This window comes from Amia ocellicauda, chromosome 22, assembly GCF_036373705.1.
Source record: "Amia ocellicauda isolate fAmiCal2 chromosome 22, fAmiCal2.hap1, whole genome shotgun sequence".
Lineage (NCBI taxonomy): Eukaryota > Metazoa > Chordata > Actinopteri > Amiiformes > Amiidae > Amia > Amia ocellicauda.
In genome coordinates, this window is record NC_089871.1 from 15,190,999 (window position 1) to 15,198,510 (window position 7,512).

A 7,512-nucleotide genomic window follows, 5' to 3' on the forward strand; every position below is an offset into this window, starting at 1 on the left:
TATATTATTTTTTAATTCCGCTCTTTCTTTAATTGATGTAATTAGTTTTATACCCCTTGGAGTTTATTCGAGCAAAAATGAAGGTGTAGATTTTCAGGTGTGGACCTATTTATCCATTTCACTACGATGGAAAGTGGAAAGATTTACAGTGACGTCCAAAACTGAAAAATACTTATTCTGGGCTTTCAGAAACTTGTGTGTTTATTGAACATATTGTATTGCATAGTGTAAATAATATTAAATACTTAACTTTAATACCAATAACAACAACAATAATAAATACACATTTACTACAATTTGTTAAACTGAACAGAATTTGTAAAAGTAATAGTGGTAATAGTGCTACAATAGTTTCATGGTGGGGAACTATTTCTGGAACTGGGAATAGACCCCAAACATGGTGACCCAAGTGCATTGTCCCGAAAGTTGTTTTCTAATATTTAAAAGAAAGTCCCCAAAACCATTCCTGCTCCCTTTCATAGTAGAGTTCCCTTGCTAAAGTACGGTAGTTTAATGTTGGGGAGCAATTCGTGAAACTGGGAACAGATAAAACGACTTTGCTGTCTAACTGTTGAACTATAATCATGGAAGTGACGCAACGATACAGTCCTCTGTGAGAGGAGCAAGTAGCTAAATGCAGGTATGTATAAATAAATATTTAAAAACAATAATGCCACTCTATGTGGTTATTATTATTATAATAATAATAATAATAATAATAATAATAATAATAATTACATTTTTATGTGTTCAATCTATAGCATAGACTAGGGCATCATAAAAATGAATGTGCCTGCATGATGGTAAATCAAAATTGTTAGAAAGAAGACATTTATTTATATGATTTATCTTTCTTACTGTACTTTTAAAAGGAACTCCAAAATTACTGTGTTCAGTAGTGAAGGATCTTCAGCAATATGCAGTAGCATTGGCTTATGAAAAAAGGACACCAGTCACAGCTGCAAGCATTGCATTGAGAAGGCATTACTCATCCATCCTTACAAGGCTTGCATGGAAAGACTCTTAATCTGTCAGTGAAACCACAGCAGCATACCTGACTTTAACAAGGTACATAGAAACCTCACAGAAAGCATCGAATCCAGACATTTTTGTACAGGCTTGTCCAACTTATGAAAGTATCATAAGGTATTGCAATACAAATTAAGGAACCCCCTACACACACACCAGATTTAACCATTCCTTTTTAAAATGTATAAATGGTTTATTATAGTAAATGTATTCAATTGTGCTGTTTTTCAAATTGTGATCATTTCATTTTATACTAACCATCATATTTGAAGACATGAAAACTGTGAGCAGTGGTTCTCTACCATGGTCCTGGCATACCCCTGTCTGCTAGTTTTTGTTCCAGCTAAGTTTTCTGTTACTTAATTGCTTACTTACCTTACTATCTCCACCTGTTTAAAACAAATGGAAAAGTAAAAATAAACCAATTATTACTTAAATTAAGGATTCTGTTAGGGTAATGCATTACTAATATGTAATAACATATTAGAACTGATATTATGGGAGAATTTACTTGTGCAGAGATATTTACTTTTCAATTGTAAAGGCCGCTCAAAAAGCATCCATGATGGTGCTAAATGCTAAATCTCTGATTGCAATTAATAGTTGTAGTCTAAATCTGTGTTTTGCAAACAAAATATTAGGCCATGAAATAAATATGTATCTTAAATCTTCAATCTGGAACTTACAAACTAAATATTTGGTTTTAAAATACATATTTAGTTTAAATCTTCAATCTGGAACTCACAAACTAAAGATTTTGTTTTGGAATGCATATTTAACTTAATCTCTGACTCAAATTAAATGTTTAGCTTTAAAATAAATATTTCTGTTAAATCTTAATACTGGGACTCACAAACTAAATATTTAGCTTTGAAAAAATATTCAGTTTAAATCTTCAAACTGGAACTCATAAACTAAAGACTTAGCTTCAGAATAAATGTGTAACTTAAATCTGGAACTCACAAACTAAATATTTGGTTGTGAAATAATTATTTAGTTTAAATCTTTAGTCTGAGACTCACAAGATAAACATTTAGCTTTGAATTATATATTCAGTTTAAATCATGAATCTGAAACTCATAAACTTAAGATTTAGCTTTGTAGATTTAGCTTTTTAAGTAAAATACATATTTTACTTAAATCTGGAACTCAGAAAGAGACATATCAAGTTTGCTAAGTATTTCAGTAGAAAATGAAGATGGGGTTGCTGATTAATTTTAACTGGATTTGCAGATGAAGAAAATGAAACAGAAGATAAGGAGGAGTTTGTTGGGAGTTGGAATGTAATTATTTTGTGCCTATATGCACTTGCATTTGAAAAAGCTGTTATTTTTGTTACCTAAAGGACATTAATTCATAGTTCAGTTGCTTGAAAACCTCTTTGGGACAGGAGTTGCAGACTGTAATCTAGATCTGTAGATGTGGGATCTTACAGTTCTTCAAAAGCAGGTGTGCTGCAGTAGAGTAGTATAATTCAGTATAATTCAGTTCCAGCATTGCAAAAGGCAATATGCAACAGGAAATGGTTATAGGGTTAGATCTTATATTTGGTTTCCTTAACAAAAAAAATGAAAATGAAGAAACAAATCAGAAACTAATGCTAATGTACTTCAATATTTGTTTACAGGGGTTTACTTCATCTCATAATCTTGTGTGTATGTTTCATGAATGCAGTTATGTAGGATGTAATGTCCCTGGGGCTAATATTTGATCCCTTTTGATTTTCAATGGCTCCGTGTGATTACAATAATGTGTGGGGAAAAATGCTTTAACAAGCCAAGAGAAGGTCTAACATGCTGGAAAACAGGAAAGGTGGGTTCATATTTATTCCAATCCATTGAGAAATAGGATAACCTGCGGAAAAAAAACAACATCTGATTGTTTAAATTTATTGTAAATCCTCTTCAATACAAAGCAATCATCCAGGTATTCAGTGTTTGAATATTCAACTATTCACATGTCAGCACATAGTAGAGACACCTTCACCAGCATATACACAAGCAGGCTTCTTGGATCCTGGCATACCCCTGTCTGCTAGTTTTTGTTCCAGCTAAGTTTTCTGTTACTTAATTGTTTACTTACCTTACTATCTCCACCTGTTTAAAACAAATGGAAAAGTAAAAATAAACCAATTATTACTTAAATTAAGGATTCTGTTAGGGTAATGCATTACTAATATGTAATAACATATTAGAACTGATATTATGGGAGAATTTACTTGTGCAGAGATATTTACTTTTCAATTGTAAAGGCCGCTCAAAAAGCATCCATGATGGTGCTAAATGCTAAATCTCTGATTGCAATTAATAGTTGTAGTCTAAATCTGTGTTTTGCAAACAAAATATTAGGCCATGAAATAAATATGTATCTTAAATCTTCAATCTGGAACTTACAAACTAAATATTTGGTTTTAAAATACATATTTAGTTTAAATCTTCAATCTGGAACTCACAAACTAAAGATTTTGTTTTGGAATGCATATTTAACTTAATCTCTGACTCAAATTAAATGTTTAGCTTTAAAATAAATATTTCTGTTAAATCTTAATACTGGGACTCACAAACTAAATATTTAGCTTTGAAAAAATATTCAGTTTAAATCTTCAAACTGGAACTCATAAACTAAAGACTTAGCTTCAGAATAAATGTGTAACTTAAATCTGGAACTCACAAACTAAATATTTGGTTGTGAAATAATTATTTAGTTTAAATCTTTAGTCTGAGACTCACAAGATAAACATTTAGCTTTGAATTATATATTCAGTTTAAATCATGAATCTGAAACTCATAAACTTAAGATTTAGCTTTGTAGATTTAGCTTTTTAAGTAAAATACATATTTTACTTAAATCTGGAACTCAGAAAGAGACATATCAAGTTTGCTAAGTATTTCAGTAGAAAATGAAGATGGGGTTGCTGATTAATTTTAACTGGATTTGCAGATGAAGAAAATGAAACAGAAGATAAGGAGGAGTTTGTTGGGAGTTGGAATGTAATTATTTTGTGCCTATATGCACTTGCATTTGAAAAAGCTGTTATTTTTGTTACCTAAAGGACATTAATTCATAGTTCAGTTGCTTGAAAACCTCTTTGGGACAGGAGTTGCAGACTGTAATCTAGATCTGTAGATGTGGGATCTTACAGTTCTTCAAAAGCAGGTGTGCTGCAGTAGAGTAGTATAATTCAGTTCCAGCATTGCAAAAGGCAATATGCAACAGGAAATGGTTATAGGGTTAGATCTTATATTTGGTTTCCTTAACAAAAAAAATGAAAATGAAGAAACAAATCAGAAACTAATGCTAATGTACTTCAATATTTGTTTACAGGGGTTTACTTCATCTCATAATCTTGTGTGTATGTTTCATGAATGCAGTTATGTAGGATGTAATGTCCCTGGGGCTAATATTTGATCCCTTTTGATTTTCAATGGCTCCGTGTGATTACAATAATGTGTGGGGAAAAATGCTTTAACAAGCCAAGAGAAGGTCTAACATGCTGGAAAACAGGAAAGGTGGGTTCATATTTATTCCAATCCATTGAGAAATAGGATAACCTGCGGAAAAAAAACAACATCTGATTGTTTAAATTTATTGTAAATCCTCTTCAATACAAAGCAATCATCCAGGTATTCAGTGTTTGAATATTCAACTATTCACATGTCAGCACATAGTAGAGACACCTTCACCAGCATATACACAAGCAGGCTTCTTGGATTACAGCAAGCTATACATCCTACTGTAAGTCATCAACATCAGCTGAAAAAACTTCAACTTTAACATTTTCACCTACTTGATTCTTCAGTCAAGACACTCTAGCTCTTAATCCATCAATATCCAAAGCATTTTTAACCTAACCAACCAAATAAATCCCTCATTTTCTGTAGTGTTGGTTTTGGTTCAGATCTACCCAGTGTGGCATAATAAGGCAATGTTGCCACAATTTCAGCCTTTTAGGTGCCCCAGTATCATTATATTTTGTGAAATACATCAATATCCAGTCCTGAACATTGACAATAATCAGTATATTAACCAATTGTACATTATTAAGCAAAGTCTATTTGTTTGTATATACACTATTCCACGTGGTGGTCTTTCTTCTAGTGTAGGGAAGTGCACCAGAAAAGTGGACCTCTCCTTTCCTCTGGTGTCATTGACAAAGACAGTGTAATGATCGAATAATTGGCATTGTACACGATAGTATTTTTGCATGTAAGAATTTCACAATCGTCAGTTCAGACACAGCATCACTATATGCAAAGCAAACATTGTCTCCTGAATGTAGTTCTTTACCATTGTACATGTTAGGAGGGTCACAGTCAGCAGACATAGGAAAGTCAAGCGCTCCATCTGAAATTGAACATGTGCTGTATTTAATCTTTCATTTAATCAGAATTCTTGATCAAAGCAGAGTCTCCCAATTTGAACATTTAAGAACATGTAAGAACATTTTCGATTCCTAATACACGTGACAGTTCTGTATGAATTTGTCCAGTGAAATTAGTTCCTCTGTCACTTTCCAAAGTTTCTGGAATTGCCCCATCTACAATAGCTGTGGCTTTGGCTGTATCTGATTGAATTGGAAAGGCTTCAACCCACTTAGTGAAGGTGTCAATCACTACAAGAAGGCATACATAATCAAATTGCAAATTAGTCCAAGGCCCTTCACTGAAGTAGGCCGCAGTCTGTCTTTCATAGCCACAGTATCTGTAATGCTTTGTGCACAAGTCAAGCAGTGTGTGTCAACGTCTCTTTTCATGATGGACCACCAGAAAGTACTACAAAGCCTATCCCCTGAGTCTATCTTATATTTTGGTCCTTTTTCAAAAGATCAGACTGGAGAGAGACAGGAATGACACACAACACGTCCCTGGCCTCAGTGGTCAAAGTCAAAATATCCTCAACGAATGTCTCAAAACCATGTTAGAGGTCAGGCAACTGTTCCTGTTGTTAAATGTGTGGGAAGAGCCAGATTGAACTTCTCCAGCGCTTGATTCAACCGCCTTGTCTTACCTTCTCCTTGATTACCTCTTCATGAGCCTTCTGATCTCCCTACACTTTTCAAACTTGTTGCCTAAAGCTTCTTCACCAGACTGTTGTTGCCTGCCTTGGGGGGAGTGGTCAATGCTGATGCCCTTCAAAAGCAGATCATCAGAGGTTCTCTCCAGCTCCCTGCTAGCAACAATCAGCTCCTCTGAACTTTAAGTCATATAAGTGATAAGATGAAACCTACTCACCATCAAAACAGCTGTTGGTTGTAGAGAAATACGCATAAGGAATTCACAGGACTACAGTGAATCAATAAGATGTTGATTAAATAATGATAATAAAATAACCTAGAGAAACAGGTGACAGAGATATGGAGGATCTGGTCAGTCGTTTATAGGTTGAGGGAATAATTGGAAGAAAATGCATTAGATACAGATTAATATGCAAATCTAACAGATTATTTTGGCTACTGAATAATCAACAATGTAGCTAATGAGTAGATAAGTCACACCCTATGGAACAATTCGACCTCAGCACTTTAGTAACCATGTGGATAACTCTCTCCCATGTTTACCTCACCCCCTGAAAGTGTCAAGGCACGGGAAATCAAATGTTTTGAGAACTGAGTATCTCTGTCTGCTACAGACTGCTCAAGTCACAGAAAGAAAGGCCGGTACACACAGGCCCTGTATAAGCTCAAATGTATAATTTTGGATGAAGTTCAATATAGTTGCTGATCAATATGCCAACCTGCTTGAGCTTTACATCATTCGGTTGGCTGAAATACAATAGGGTGCCTCATTTGAGTCTCGTGGGCCTCTTGCGTTCAGAGCTACACACAGGAAGCTGCAGGGGAGCGACTGGGAGTGCGGTTGTACAGATACGGCCTCAGCCTGGAAGGAGCGTTTTCATTGGTGCACAACTGGAAGCAGCCTGCTCCTGCCACGACACAGCGATAGGAAACCACAACTTCAAAGACTGCACTAAAAGCGTTTGTGAGAAAGACGCCTGAAATAAAGCTGCAGACATTACTGCTATATTTAACCTGTTGTCATTCAGCAATATCTGAAGCAAGCAGACAAACAAAATATTGCAACATTTTGAGGTCACACAGAAACATTTTTTTTTTTCTGCAAGACCTTGGATGAGCATTTTTAATGGGGGCAGGGTTCAAAGATAGGAACATTACCTTTGTCAAGAAAGACACTTTCAAAGATGAGAAACTGTCACTTTTCCCCAAACTTGCCAAAAACAGCTTGTATTTCATGTTTGCTTTTAGAAAAGTTGTTTAACTTCGAAGTCACCAAAACCATTTCTTAACAGCAGGACCCAGAGACCAAGTGACAAAGGGAGTGCAGACCAATGTCTTTTCTAAATGCAGGATATTGTTATAATAACTCTAGGACCGAGAATGGAGCACATTTTATTCTGGAGAGATCTGATTTCATTGCCATTTTGTTGTCTAATAAAGCCTCCGTCTGCTGTGTTTGTGTAAATGAG